The sequence below is a fragment of the Narcine bancroftii genome, chromosome 5 (assembly GCF_036971445.1).
Source record: "Narcine bancroftii isolate sNarBan1 chromosome 5, sNarBan1.hap1, whole genome shotgun sequence".
NCBI classification, from domain to species: Eukaryota; Metazoa; Chordata; class Chondrichthyes; order Torpediniformes; family Narcinidae; genus Narcine; species Narcine bancroftii.
The window spans coordinates 49,062,724-49,079,052 of record NC_091473.1 but is presented as its reverse complement, the minus strand read 5'-3'; the positions used below and the strand labels follow the sequence as shown (position 1 = coordinate 49,079,052).

The window sequence follows — 16,329 nt, the reverse complement described above, 5'->3', positions numbered from 1 at the left end:
TTGGGTGACCATTTCAACTTATACTTCTTACTTTCTTACTTCTTTGTTTTCCTGCTTGTGACGGCAGACTAATACTCTCTTGAAGTAGTTTGACTGCAGCAAGACTGATTTGAATGTGACGCTGAGGATTTTAAATGAAGGAGGCAGAGATTTATATATATATAATATATATATATATATATATATAAATATCTGTGTCGAATTGCAGATCATTACCACACAAGAAAAATAATTCAGACACAAGTCCATTGGCAAGACATAGTTTCAAAGTTGGGAATAAGTTGTTCTTCACAATACTTCAGAAAACTTTAGCTGTACTCAGGATTAACTGCAGCTGAACATGAGAGGGAATCTTGATTCATTATATCCACCGTGCACAAAAATTAGATTTAGTTTAAAAAAATCATTTTGAGAGTCACAATTATATTTGCCACGCGTTTAAGTCAAAACAAATAGATGCAGACTCTGCTCACAATTGCTTTCTGTCTAACAAGGAGAGTTCTCTGATAGTTGAATAAACAAAGGCACCTAACAGCATGGGCCTGTGGGTTCAATGCCTCGGAATCACTGCTTTCAGTCAAAGCAATGTTTGTGATGTTGTAATTCACCTCAGTGCAAATCAGCAGGGATGAAAGAGAGAAATCCAGCCAGGGTCCCAGTTCCAGATTTCCTGATTTATTGTGAGATTTGTACGAAGTGGCTTGGAAATTTCAGTGAAGCCATAATTGGACGTGCAGGGGGTGCCTATATGGATAGGCTCAGTGCTATAATGGGTAGAAATTTCATTAGCATTGAACCAACTCAGCAGATGCCCTCAAGCAGCTGTTGGGAAAGACGTAGCCAAGGTCTGTGCATTGTAAATCTTTCTGGCTCTACCAATGTTGCAGTGCCTTGAAGGCCCCCTTAGGCCATGTACAAAGCTTATTTCCCTGAATGGTTGCAACTGGTCTCTGCATTCACCATTTGGGACAGCCATTAGTGCACAGGCAGCCTCAGACAGGCAGCAGAGGCTATCCTTGTTCATGTGGTATGGCTCATAAAGAATATCTGCTTCCTGCATGTTACATTAAAGGCTGAGGAGGGTTCCATTTATCACCTGGGCATGCACCGTACCCTTGAATTTCTTGATCTAAGTTCTAAGATCATTTGTTCCTTTAATCATCCTAAATTGTTCTGTTCTAAATGGAAAAGATGCTTTTAAATAAATTGAATCTCACACATCAGGCCCTTTGGCCCATGATGTATGTGCTGAACATGAGATCCAAATTAAACCAAATCTCATTCCATATCCATATGCATGCCCTGCATATTCCTGTGTCTTTCCAGAAACCTCATGAAAACTGCTACTGTATCTGCATCCACCACTACCCCTGGCAGCCTGTTCCAGGCACCCACCACTCTGTGTAAAAACTGCTACTGTATCTGCATCCACCACTACCCCTGGCAGCCTGTTCCAGGCACCCACCACTCTGTGTAAAAAAACTTGCCCTGTTTATCTCTTTTCAATTTTCTCCATCACATGTTCTTAGTATGTGACATTTTAACCCTGGGTAAAAAATTCTGACTCTACCTTATCCTCTCATGAATTTATAAAATTCTATCAGGTCTCCCCTAAGTCTCCAAGAAAACAAATCATTTGTTCAAACTCTCCCCATAACTAATGCCCTCAGGGTATCCTGGTAAATCTCTTCTATGTCCTTATCAAAGCCTCCACCTCCTTTAATGTGGAGACCAGAATGACACACAGTATTCCAAGTGTGGCCTAAACAAAGTTTTACATTGGTACAGCATGACTTCCTTACTGTTATACCCTTGAAAGCAAATTTGTCATATGCCAAATTATAATTACCATAGAACAAATGCTATTTATGCTGAACAACAAATTATAACATGAGCAACTTCCACTAATGATGCAGAAACAATTGTAGACTGTATGATATACCTGACAATATTTGGCATGTCAGACAGCAGAAATCAATGGTGTTAGCAGAATAGAGCGTGAATTACCCAAACAAATCAGGACTGTAATGTTTCCAAAATTTTACATCTATTGAACCAGCTGAGCAGCACACCAGAGTGCCGGTGCCATCAGCAATCCAGCTGGAAGCCACAATGTTTAATGTGTAGCCTATTACCAGTGGTTCACATATGACCCAGCTTCTGTCTTTGCACCCATTGAGTTCCTACAACACTTTGTGCATTGCTCCATTTTCCCAGCATCTGCAGTCCCTCTATGTTTCTCCCAGATTTTCTGGTTGGACTTTTAACTGGGCTCCTTGCTCCATGTTTTCATAATCATGGAGTATTACAGGATGGAAACAGACCCTTTGGACCAACTAGTCTAAACTGACCAAGTTATCCACCTAAACAAAAATGTCTGTGGGGAAATATTTGGCCCTCAGCTCCCTTTTATATCTTTCCCCTCTGGCTGCCAGTTTTACACTCCATCTTGGGGAATAGACTACAACTTATCTACGCCCTTCATGATCATTTATGGACCTCTGTGAGGTCCTCCCTCTCATAGATATCTGAAGCTTTTGCACCTTTGTGCTTGTGAAATTTGGCCCTTTGCTCAAAGTATAATTAGGGTTTTGTCCATACTTAAATGCTTAATTTCCCCTTCCCCTATGCTCTGATGGGATTCCCCCTCATTGGTAAGTTTAGAACCCTTCTATTATTTCAAGTTCAAGTTTATTCTCAATGTCATATACACATAACACTGTGTGTTTGTTGGAGAGCACTCCATCATTTTAGAATCAGAAGGGACCAAATTTTAGAAGCAGGCTACTCAGCCCATCACCTCTGTGCTAGCTCTCAGTGACACGTCAAAGACCCAGCAGCAATAGAAATCCACCAAGACAATGGAATCTTAAAACAATAATTTTTATTAATAACTATTAATGACATCTTAAATCTAAACTTAACCCCAACTATGTGCAAATGTATATGTAAGTGTGTGTGGATTACCTGAACCATTACAGCTTAGGCACAATTCTAAAAAAATAAATTCAAAGTTTAGTCTTAGAAATCTTGTGTTGAAACTCAGAATATTTAAACTGATGTTGAGAAGTAATTGTGAAGTAGGTGAGACACCGAGTCATCAGACTTCTCAAAACTCATAAATTCTTGTCAAGATCCTTTCAAAGGAATGTTCCTTCATGTGAATGATTTGCCACAACTCCCTTCTTCTTTGCATAAGGGTTACAAAACTTGTGACTTCCACAATGCGATGCTTCCATGAACAAAGGCAAGGGTTAAACAAAATGACCATCAGAATGGTCATGATCTAAATACAGGATTGATTCTCTTTCCTTTACCTAGACATGGGTCAATCAAAAGTGACCACTACAATGGCCACAGTATCATTTTAATTCTGTTTCTCCAGATGACTTTCTGATGAATTGAAATGTGTTTTTTCTAAGTGTGTTAATCACGAGTTGCTTGATAAATACTGATTTTCAGTTTCAGTTTCCCAAAATCCTGAGTCAATCAGCAGATAGTCTTCTGATTAAACAGATATTTTCTTGAGTAAACATTCATTGTTTCAGTCTTTCAATTGAGAAAAAATGATGCTGGTTTATAGCTTTGAATTAGGTGCCAGTCTGTGTTGTTCAAAATATTGTAATCTGTAAGTGTCTTTCCTTGTTCCAACTCCCCACAGTAACTTACTAAAATATATATTGTAGCCACACTAGGCACGCAGCAAGTGAAAGAGCCACACAGCGTTGAAAGTGAGTTGAAGCAACTGTCATTAATAGAACTCTTGCACACATTTAAATCCCTCGGAACCAGATGATGCTTGTGACTCCTGGGACCTTTTTGACATCAGCTGCTAGGCTGTGGGCTTGCCCTGCATCCTGAGCTCTCACAGTCAGACCTGCTGTAGACTTACTTGCCTGTGACTCTGTGGGCTGGTTCACCTGCTGCATGGGAGTTGGAGTCCATGGCCAACACCTCTTTAGTCTTTTTGCATGGCTGACCTCATCGGTGTGGGGGTGCAACAATTACATGGTGTCCCAGCTCTAGGTGCACCGGCTTGAGGTGGTCAATGGTGAAGGTCTCCTCATGGCTGCTCACATCGAGGACACATGTAGTTTCGTTCTGACGCACCAACTTGTACGGGCTTTGTTCGGCTGCTGGAGTGGAGTCCAGTGTTTGCCCCTGCGGACGAAGACATCATCACAATCCCGGAGATCCTCGGGGACAAAGGAAAATGTCGGGCCATGGCACAAGGTTGGGACAGGAGCTAGTATTCCTACCTTCTCTTGGAGTCTTGTGAGCACTGCTGCAGGTGTCTCTTCTATGCCACTGGCCGCTGGTACAAACTCGCTTCGAACCATTAGTGGGGCGCCATATACCAACTCTGCCGAAGATATGGCTGTCTTTTTTGGGAGCTGCAAGGATGCCAAGAAGCACCCATGGGAGCTCATTCACCCAATCCGGGACTTGGAGGCACGTTATCAGGGCCAACTTCAGGTGCCAGTGAAAACGCTCTACTAGGCCGTTGCACTGTGGATGGTAGACCGTGGTGTGGTGCAGCTGGGTCCTAAGTAGCCGTGCCAGCATTGACCATAGGCTGGACATGAACTGTGACCCCACCCCCAACTGAGATGATGTTGGCAGGTGGACCGAAATGAGCATCCCATCTGGCGCAGGACTCCATGGACGTGTCAAAGAGCAGTTCAGCTTCTGGCCACCTGGTGAACCATCGACCATGGTGAACAGGTGCCTTGCTCCCCAGGAGATCATCAGCGGACTGACAACTTCCACATGGACATGTTCAAACCTCCTGTGCGTTGGGTGGAAGGGTTGAAGGGGGGCCTTCACATGCCTTTTGTCTTTGGTGGCCTGGCACTATATGCATGTCCTGGCTTAGTGCCCGACATGCTTGTGTCGGCAGTGCCAAGCAAATCTATCTGCCACCAGTTGGATGGTTGCTCAAATGGACGGGTGTGCCAAACCATGTAGTGCGTCGAAAACACAATGCCTCCAAGCTGCTGGAACGATGGTCGGCAGACCCGTCAGAGAGGAACTTGCTGCCTGTTGGGCCGATGGGGATATCCTCAACTTGCAGGACCAAGAATGCAATGTAGTAGGCCGACATTTCTTCTTCCAGCTGCTGTGCCTCAGCGAGCATCACAGAGTCCACTATGGAGACAGGGAAAGCACTGAGTGGATGGAGGTGAGAGACAGTACGTCGGCCATGATGTTGTTTTGCTCAGAGATGTGTTTGACCTATACTCCGAGATGTGTGACAGGTGGCGTTGCTGCCATGTCGACCATGGATCCAACACTTTGGCAAATGCGATGGTGAGGGGTTTGTGGTCTGTGAAGACTGTGAATTCCCGCCCCTCCAAGAAATACCGAAAGTGCCAGATGGCAAGGTAGATGGCATTGCATTTTCAGCTTAAGGGGTCGCATGTGTCAGCTGAAATTCACGAGTAGTTTCCACTGACCTTCAGTTAGTTGTTCCAGCATGCTGCCAACTGCTGAATTAGAAGTGTCAACCATGAGGACTGTGGGCCAGGAGGGTGGCATTTGCAAGGGCATCCTTAGCTTACTCGAAAGCTGCTGACTCCATATCCTAGGTGATTTCTTTGGCCTGGCTGGACATCAAGCTGAACAGAGGTCGGATGATTTGGGCTGCTGATGGAAGGAATCGGTGGTAAAAGTTGATCATGCCCATGAACTCCTGCAGGCCCTTGACTGTACTGGGTCTGGCAAACTAGCATAAGGCCTTGACTTTCACTGGCAAGGGTACTGCTCCATGCCAGTTCATACAGTGCCCAAGGAAATCAATGGCTGATAGCCTGAAATGGCATTTTGCGGGGTCGATGGCCAGGCTGTATTCACTCAGGTTGCGGCAGAGTCGGTGCAAGTGCGTCAAATGCTCTTGGTGCGAGTGGCTGGAAATCAGGGTGTCATCTAAGTAGATGAAGATGAAATCCAAGCTGTGGCCCACTGAGTCCATGAGTGCTGGAACGTCTGTGTTGTGTTATTGAGTCTGAAAGGTGTCCGCAGGAACTAGGATAGGCCAAACAGGGTGATGAGGTCCATCTTGGGGACGTCGTTGGGATGGACGGGAATCTTCCCCGTGCAAATTGGCCATAAGGTCCTGAATGTGGGGTACTGGGTAGCAGTCATCCGCGGTGGCATCGTTGAGCCTTTCTGTAGTCACCACATGGTCTCCATCCTCAAGTCGACTTGGGCACCATGTGCAGCAGAGAGGCCCACGGGCTGCCTGAGAGCTGGATGATCCTCATCTCCTCCATTTTCCTGAATTCCTTTTTGGAGGGAGCCTGCATGCCCGGTTGTGTAGCGGTGGTCCTTGAGTGGGAATGTCATGCTATACACCATGCTTATGGCCGTGTGTCGAGATCTACAGTGTAATAATGGTCGGGAACTCTGCCCTAGTACCCTGGCAAATTCATTGCCTGACAAAGTCAGAGTCCAGGTGTGGGGCCAGTAATTTGGATTCGCCGAGTGAGAAAGTCTGGAAGGTTTTGGCATTCACTAGGCGCCGTCCCTTGAGGTCCACTAGGATGCAGTGTGCCCAGAGGAAATCTACACCCAGTAAAGGCTCTGACACTGCTGCCAGCATAAGCAGCCAAGGTGAAATGGCTGGAACCAAACTGTAGAGAGATGGTTCACGTGCTCTATGTCGTTGGCAGCGGTGAGCACTGTTCTTGACTTCCCGGCGTGGGTGTTGTGGCTCGAGGGGGGGAAAGGCGCAAACCTCTGCCCCTGTGTCGAGGAGGAACTTTCACCCAGAGTGTTGGTTCCATAAGTAAAGGAGGCTATCATGGTGGCCAGCCCCTGAAGCCATGAGCAATGGCCAGCCCCAGCATTTCCCAGAAAAGGACAGGGTGGACTCCTGAAACCCACTTTTAGTGATCAAGGGTCCGAATTGGGGTTGCTCCCTGCTGCTGGCATCACCAGCTTCATTGGTGGCATGGGGAATGCCCAGGCCTTAGGGTGTGACATTGCAACATGGTTGATGGAGGCCCCACCACCATGGCACCATGGTGCCACAGGATATCGGAGTGGGCCGCTAAATTGTGTGGGTCACTAAAATCGTCGTCAGTGATGAAGAGGCAGATATATTCTGGCATCTGCTCGAGAAAGACTTGTTCGAACAGTAGACATGGCTTATGGCTGTCTGCTAGTGCCAACATCTCATTCATTAAGGCCAATGGCACACGGTCGCCTAGGCTGTCCATGTGGAGCAACTGTGCTGTGTGCTTATGACAGGAGAGGACAAAAGTATGGATCAGGAGCACTTTGATTGTTTCATACCTGTCCACAACCGGTGGCTGGTGTAGGAAGTTGATAATGCGGCCTACTGTTACCTGGTTGAATTAACTGACCACATAGTAGTAGATGATTTGCCTGACCTGGAATTGGGCTTTGAAGGCCTGTTCAAACCAAGCACACAGCAAGTGAAAGAACCACAGAGAGTCAAAAGTGAGTTGAACCAACTGACTTTAATAGAACTCACACGCGTACGCTGAAAACCCTCAGATCCTGATGACACTTGCGACTCCCGGGACCTTTGATATCAGCTGCCAGGCTGTGGGCTTGCCCTGAACCCGGTGCTCTCACAGTCAGATCTGCTGCGGACTTGCTTGCAACTCCGTGATCTGGTTCGTCTGTTGCGTGGGCACACAATAAAGATAAAAATAACAGATTTATGCATCTTTGGAATTCTCTTCCTCAAAGGATGACAGAGCAGAATCTTTGAATATTTTTTGAAGGCAGTGACGAATTAATTATTTGTATGCAAGGGGTTAAAGGTCACCCTGAGCAGGCATCCAGGAGAATTGAGGTTAGAGTCAGAAACGGCAGAGATTTTATTAAGTAGTAGGACCAGCTTGAGGAGCTGCATGGCCTAATCCTTTTAAATCATATTCTTGCATGTACTTTGATAACCATTTTTGGATTTAATATAGAGAATTAAGTGATATGAATTTGAGTTTCATCCATATTGAAACTAATTTAGAGCTGATTGTATAAACCAGATTCTAATAAAGAGCAGAATATGCTTAACCACAAAACTAGATCTTGGCATCATCTTGCCTGCTGCATATACTTGACAAATTAATTCATTGGTACAGCACCCCTGGATAGTTTTTAAAGCCACACAAACCACAAGAAACAGTTTGATCCTCTGGCTTGTGTGTGCTAAATTATCCAATCTCTTTCGAAACCACAGCTGGGCTTCTTCACTTAGGTTCAGCGTGCCTGGGCTAGGGAGTCAAACACAAACAGCCAGGGTTGTTACTCCTGATCCTTATCCAACGATTGCTCCCTTATGGTAAGTGTCAGTGTTTGGATGCCTAATGCCCTGCCAGCATCAGCTGCCAAGCCTCACATGTGAGCTGCACTCCAGCGCAGATAAATTCCTTGAGGGAACAGATTAGAGAAGGAAAAGTTCATTGAGAGACATTTTAATGGTGTTGTTTGGCAGCTGAACCTACAGCATGGTGTTCAGGCTTTACTGTGAACTTGGATCTTCTGCAAAATTGTCTACTGACACATTCGGCAGCTGGTGTCACTGCATGCTGCTGATGTTGAAACAATTTCCTGAATGAGCACATGAATAAATAACGTGGGTTTTGATCTAGAGACAGACACCGAAACTCTCGCCTGCTAACATTATTTTCTGGTAAGTTTGAAAGCCTGCAGGTCAGCGAATGGAAAGCAGTAGGCAGCCTAAAGAATGCCCTCTAATTACTTTAGAACCTCAGCCACTACTGGGAAAATAATTAGCAAGTACTGCAGAGGCCAGCATGTGGAAAGTTACATGGAAACCAGAGAAGTTTAATCTAGCAGAGCAGAAGGGTTCACTTCCTCCTACTAGACTCCAGCTTGTTTCTTGCCTGCTTCAACAAGAGATGAAGGTTGGGATTTGGTGGCAGGAGGAGGTGAGAAGGTTCTCATTGGAGGGTTGATGAAGACAGATGGCACCGTGTGTGTGGCTGGTGGGACAGACACAGAGAGGAAGTTTGTTTCTGCCACCCGAGAAGTGCAGCACAGAATGAAGGGAGGAAGATGTTCTTTGTGCCTGTGTGGAGACAGTCTGAAACCATATCTCACGTGGGGAATGGTCCCGCCATCCATAGTGGCAAGGACATAATGCCCTGATTGCTTGAAAAAGGAAGTCATTTGTTTTTATAGAATTTTTTTTTAACCCTGTCAATATGCTCCGAAATACTTTATAACCAATGAGTTGGGTTTGTAATGTAGGAACTGCATAAATGTGCAATGTCCCACAAAACAGCAAGGTCAGGACAAAAAATAATGATTGAAATTTCAGGTTGGAACCCTTCATCAAGTTTTAAATTTAAGATCAGGGGATGTTCTGCCGCAACTTTGCAGACTACAGGAGATCCGTATCTGGAGTATTTTGTGCTGTTCTGTTCTCCTAACCTGAAGAAGGATTTACTGGAATGTTCACCAGGTTGATTCCTGATAAGTGAGGGTTAGAATATAAGGAGAGATAGAGTCACCTGAGACAATACTTGCTGTAATTCATAAAAATGAAAGGGGATCTTATGGAAACAGATCAAATAATGAAAGAGATGGATAAGATAGGTGAGTGGTAGGGGAGACTGCAACTAGGGAACACATCCTGAAGGTTTAAGGGAGTAGGTTTAGGACAGAGATGAGGAGGAACTGTTTTCTGGAGAGTAATGAATCCATGGAAGCAGTAAAGGCTGCCTCAATATATGCTCTTAAAGCACTGTTAGATAGATATTTGCACAGTAGGGGACAAAAAGTTATAGAGAATCGGTGAGGAAATGAACTAGTCTCCAAAGTGAGAACAGCCCTAATCTTATTGAATGGCAGGGCAAGGTCAATGATCCAGATGTTAGGTCAAGATTCCAACCTGAAATGTGGACCACTCTTTTTCTTCCACTGCTCCATCCCGCAGAGTTCCTCCAGCAGATTATTTGTTGTTTTACATCACTGACTGGGTCCGGAAATCAATCTTCAGTGTAGATGGAGAAGAAGAAAAACTATAGATGCTGGAATATTGAACAGTGAGCTGCTGAAGGGGCTCAGTGGGTCAGGGAGTATACATGGGTGGAAATGGTCAGTCAATGTTTCAGGTTGAGACCTTTCATGCTGTTCAGTGGGGACTAGTTTGCAGAAGGGTTGAGATGAACTCTTTTGAGATCCCTCTTAAAATCCGCCTGTGCCATCAAACTGTCCAATCCTGTTTGAAATCCTATGGTGGATGTCCCTTGCTGATCTTTGAAGGGGATTAAAATCCTGATCTGTTTTTAGGAATACATTGACAGTAAAACCTGACACCAAATCTATATATCAAAAATGAATATCTCAGCACATGGGAATGCCTGCTGTGATGTTCACATCATTAACAATCAGTATTCAGAAGGATCCCGACATTGGTAACTGAAGAATTGTTTCAGATTTTTCTTTCACTGCATCTCAAATGTGTTGCCACAGGAACTGCCCCGCTTATATGGTAGCATAGTTTCTATGGCAACCAGATCAACTTGCAAAGGCAGGCAGACTTTTGACAGTCGTGATCAATGGTTATTTTCACTGCACTGTTATGTGGTGAAGATCTGCCTATGGTTGATTCATGGCTGGTACAGAGGTGTTAAGAGCTCCTCAGCCTGTCAAAAGGATCTGGCTCATTACTTGGAAGATTCACCAGGGTGGTTAGGATGGATGAGATAGGCTGAAGGGATGTTGCCTAAAATGGAGCAAATCAGAGACAAGGAGAGGCTTTTAGAGTTTTATTTTCTTTGAAGCCAAGGAAACTGAGATGCAGTCTTACAAATAGAAAGGCTTCAGGAAGGTGTAGTGGGCGTTTGATGGTCAGCATAGATTCAGTGGGCAGAAGGGCCTGTTTTCATGTTGAGTTTCTCTGGCTGCCTTTGACTCTGATGGAAGAATACTAAATGTTGCTGGGCATAGATAGGAGGCACATAGTTCCCACAGCAGAAGTGCCTGAAATGAGAAGATATAGGTTTTAATAGGGATAAGAGGTTTATGAAGGGATCTTAGGAAGGTTTTTTTTTACCCAAAAGGTGGGTGGAATCTGGAACACATTGCTTGAAAAGTGGTGGAGGGAGAGACCTCACAACCAATAAGCATTTGGATGAGCACTAGAATCACTAAGGCATGGAGCAATGTTTACAACTTTTTTCAGTCTCAGGCCCACATGGCTTCTGGCCTCACATGCCATGGCCACTAGTGGCAATGACTGAGCAATATTTTCAAGTCAAAGGCAGCTCTGTAAGAAACACATCTGTATCTAATGTAAAACCATGGCCCACTAGTTGCGAGCCACTGGTGTAGAGGGTCACAAACAAAGGACTGGCAAATGAGATTTATATAACATGGGCATCATCATGATGGGGCTCTCCTACTACTCTTGGATTGTATGAGTCTAGTCATCATCTGCTATCAAGCAAACCACTTCACTGCTTATCATACCAGAGAGTATCTAGTTTTACTGTCTTACCTTCTGTAAAGATCTCTGGGAAATCTCTTCCAAAGATGTATTTTCAGAAATCAGAGGTCAGAATTTCATTTTCATAGTGTCTTTCACAACCTCAGGATGTGCCAAACGACTGCAACCATAATGTGGGAAGTGTGGCAACCAACTTGGTGACGAGAGTCCCCATGCCCAGCAGTGTGATGATAACCAGATAATCGGTATTATTTTAGTAATGTTGGCTGAGAGATAACTATCAGCCCACGTACACAGTAAATTTCTGTTTCCAAACATTATCACAAGATCTTTTGCTCCAACTGCAAGACCTCGGTTTATCATCTCATAAAGTGCCTCCATTAGCACTATTTTGGAATATCACTTTAGAGTTCAGTGCTCAAATCTCAGCATTTAAATTTGATCTCAGAACCTTCTGACTCAGATGCAAGACTGTAACCAATTGAGCAATAACAAATAGCTATTATTTCCAAAGTTCATTCTTTTGGGAGCTGTCAGTGATAATACTCTAATCTCAGCTGATATACTCCAGTTCAGTGCTGAGGGTGACATTAGTTGTCTCAAGAGGAGATTAAAAGATTTCTTGGCACTTTTTTCATAAGAAATAGAGGAGTTATTCCTCCTGTCTAGGCTGATATCCCTGAACCAATATCATTAAAATTTCCAATCACCATCACCTTGCTAACTGCTAGCTGTGCACCAATTAGCTGTATAGTTCCTACCTTACACAAGATCCATGCAGGTTGTTATATCATGAGGTTGTGAAAGGTGCTATAGAAATGCAAATCACAGGCCATGACATAACAAGTGTTTTTATTATGAACTGATGTAAGAAAAGTCTGAATCATTGCCCCAATGCTTTTCATGATCTTTCTTGCCACAATCCTGCACCGTACTTCCAAAGAGCTTCTCACTGAAGTGGATCTGATCCATAGGTTTAGTAGGAAATGGTCTCCACATCGCACCATGGTTACCCCAACTGCAGTGATTCAGCTGTACTCTGCTGACAGCACTGTGTGCACGCACATTTGGAAGCCTAGCTCCAAATGTATATAATCTCCTTCACTGAAGCACATAGGAGAATAACCTTGCATGTAGCATCTTTTGCATCCTACCCTGGTTGGAAAAACATAATAATAAGGTGCAAAATTAAAACTTGGCAAATGTGGACCACATTCCATATCCCGGGAGCCACAACCCCACATGCAGCAGACAGTGGTGACAAAATTTACCATAGCCTTTGTTCTCCACCAGAAGGAAGGAATGTCTTAAGATTAGACATCTAGCACAAAGGCTATGGTCTGCTTTGTAGCCCCTCTGCAAGTTTCTGACACGTGGACCAGCTACAACTAGCAATTAATGTACTGGAAGCATGCCATCAATGTATGTTTCCAATGAACGTCCCCATTCTTGCCTAACTCTAACCACAAACTAGTCTCGGACCACCAAAAGAACTATTTGCATGAATGAAACATCATTTTCTTTTCTTGAACTAACTGTGGTTTTTATCTATCTATCTTGCATATTTATCATCTCTTTTCTGTCTTGCCATATTGGGGTAATTTAATGTATACTATTACAATTGCTGTATCTTATGAATCTACCCATGGAGGCAGTCTGATCTGCTGAGTTCCTCTTTGTCTATCACACCTGTGTGATTGTAGCAAGTAACAATTTTGGTCCATCTGTACATTACTGTATATTTATGTATATCACAGTAAACTCACATGACTCATTACTCAATCTGGCCTTTGCAAAATCCAATCTCCACAAGCACTGTCATCCAGACCAACATCTAGCACCAATGGCTAGACCACAGGTGGTGATCATGCTCCTGAATCAGGTGCACCATTCTGAGCTCTGTTAGGGCAAAAATATTCCAAGTAGAGGGAGGCATCCAGAATCGGACATTTTGGCGCCAGCCACTTTGGTGAAAAAAATGACTTTTGTAGCCCTTCGGACATTTTGGCACCCACAGTTTGGTGCTAGCCCGGCAACCCCCAGCATTGCAGCGTTTCAGAATCATTTTGGGATTTATTGTACACTTATTAAATAATCATTTATTATACAAATACAAATAATTCTAACCCTCCCCCAGCAAACATTTGAGCATTATTGATATACTTAGGTTCATGTTTGGCATGACCCTAGCTCCCTACAGCGTTTCAGAAACATGAAAATAATCAGCATTAATATTAAATTTGCTTCCTCAAAAGAGTTCAGATCATACTAATTCAGCATACTTTTTTATTACTTTTAATGTGTGTTTCTTGTGAGTGGGGCTATCACAGGGCGGCCAACGGGACGGTCACAGGGCAGCCGGCAGGGCTGTCGCAGGACAGCCAGCAAGGCTGTCACATTGTGGCCAGTGGGGCTGTCAGCACACGGTCAGCAGGGCTGTTACAAGGTAGCCAGTGGGGCTGTCACAAGTGGCCAGTAGGGCTGCCACAAGGCGGCCGGTGGGGCTGTCACAAGGCAGCAGGTGGGGCTGTCACAAGGTGACAGGTAGGGCTATCAGCGGAAAGCAAGCGGGGCTGTCACAGGTGGCGAGCAGGGCTGTCAGCACACGGCTGGCAGGCTGTCACGGGGCGGTCAGCGGGATGAAGTGGGTCAGCAGACAGTGAGTGGGGTAGCGGGCCAAAATGTCTGGCGCCAAATTCTGGGTGCCAAACTGTGAGGCCCAAAATGTCCTAAACCCAGAGGAAACACTTCAAAGATGTTTTGAACGCTCCTTGAAAATATGTAATATCCTCATCAACTCAGTGGAATCATGTGCCTTTGGACAATGGAGATGGAAAATTCAGGCATCAAGAACCTTGGATTTTCAGTAGGAGCACAAAGAAGCTGAGCAAAAATGGTGGAAAGAGTGCAAAGATCTTGACTACCTGATAAAGCATGTTCTACAAACCCTGATCAGTCTTCTCAGAACCCAGAAAACTAGAGTGGAACCAAGGCACCCTCAATCTCTCAGACAGCCCAAAAATAATAGGAATGCCAGTAATTCTTTTAAACTATGATAGCTTCCATCTTCAGAGTACCTTAAATGTTTGGAAAGATCCCAAGGCAATTTTGCAGGAAACCAAATTACGATCATTGATACCAAACCAAAATATGTAACATACAACATACAACATTACAGCACAGTACAGGCCTTAGGCTCACTTTTAAAAAAAAATATTTAAAAGTTTTCCATACATGTAATTATAGCCAAATATAAAGTGTAATAATCAAATATTAATGTCAAATCCATTACATGATGATATAAACCCCAACCCCCTTCTCCCTAAACAAACCCCAAGAAAAAAAAAGAAAGAAAAGAGATTAAATGAAAGTCAGAAAAGACATAGAAAAAGAATAAAGGAAAGTAAGAAAACAAGAAAACAACCTGGTTGCTGGAGGGTCCCCTTCACCACATGCTATTAGTCATTTATATCTTTTAATACTGCCGATGATGTTAACTAGGTTCGGAGCCTAAGGAAAAGGTTGATAAGTTAATTACCTTAATTTGTAAATACTGGTGCCAAATTTTCAAAAATACATCATAATTATTTCTCAGATTCTAAGTGATCTTTTAGAAAGGAACACAGCCATGCATCTCTGCGTTCCATCGCTCCATCCCTAGATGAGTATCCAATTTCCATGTCAATGCTATTATATACATTTTCTTGCTATTGCTGAGGCAATCTTTAGAAATTCTTTTTTATATATAGATAATTTCAATTTCAGTCTTATCCCTTCAATATTACCTAATAAAAATAACATTTTATTTTCTGGAAATTTAATTCCTATAACCTGTTCTAAATGCTAACTTTGACCAGAAAAGGTCTCACTTTGGGGCAAGACAAAATAGAATGTAAAAAATTGCCTACCTCCTGACCACATCAAAAACACTGATCAGATAAATCTGACTTCAATTTGTAGTGTAGGGTATAATTGATGTAAAAATTATATTGAACTAACCTGTATCTAAAATTCATAGCATTGTCATACTATCTTGGCACAAATCTGACTAAATTACTTCATCAATATTAATATTTAAATCTCTCTCCCAATGTTGTCTGGCCCTATGTATCCCCTGTTTAAAAGTCTCCTTCTGCAATAAACTATACATAGCCAAATATATTTCTTTTTTTTTTCTTCTTTTTTTTTCTTTGGCTTGGCTTCGCGGACGAAGATTTATTGAGGGCTAATGTCCACATCAGCTGCAGGCTCGTTTGTGGCTGACAAGTCCGACACGGGACAGGCAGACACGGTTGCAGCGGTTGCAAGGGAAAATTGGTTGGTTGGGGTTGGGTGTTGGGTTTTTCCTCCTTTGTCTTTTGTCAGTGAGGTGGGCTCTGCGGTCTTCTTCAAAGGAGGTTGCTGCCCGCCGAACTGTGAGGCGCCAAGATGCATGGTTTGAGGCGATATCAGCCCACTGGCGGTGGTCAATGTGGCAGGCACAAAGAGATTTCTTTAGGCAGTCCTTGTACCTCTTCTTTGGTGCACCTCTGTCCCAGTGGCCAGTGGAGAGCTTGCCATATAACACGATCTTGGGAAGGCGATGTTCCTCCATTCTGGAGATGTGACCTACCCAGCGCAGTTGGATCTTCAGCAGTGTGGATTCGATGATGTTGGCCTCTGCCATCTCGAGTACTTCGATGTTGGAGATGAAGTCGCTCCAAAGAATGTTGAGGATGGAGCGGAGACAACGCTGGTGGAAGCATTCTAGGAGCCGTAGGTAATGCCGGTAGAGGACCCATGATTCGGAGCCGAACAGGAGTGTGGGTATGACAACGGCTCTGTATACGCTAATCTTTGTGAGGTTTTTCAGTTGGTTGTTTTTCCAGACTCTTTTGTGT

At 43.8% G+C, this 16,329-nt stretch overlaps 1 protein-coding gene across 3 annotated transcripts in view; it reads left to right on the top strand.

Annotated features, from left to right (window-relative positions):
• LOC138763362 (MICOS complex subunit mic25-like) overlaps nt 1-16,329 on the top strand; it is a 680,065-nt gene that overhangs the window by 625,444 nt on the left and 38,292 nt on the right. The window contains exon 1 of one of the 3 annotated variants that reach the window (XR_011357511.1): nt 8,577-8,665. The exons of the other annotated variants lie outside the window; for them this stretch is intronic. The gene's annotated coding sequence lies outside the window, so the exon portion shown is untranslated. Of the gene's footprint in view, nt 1-8,576; nt 8,666-16,329 lie in introns of those variants that run through there. 3 annotated transcript variants of the gene reach the window in all.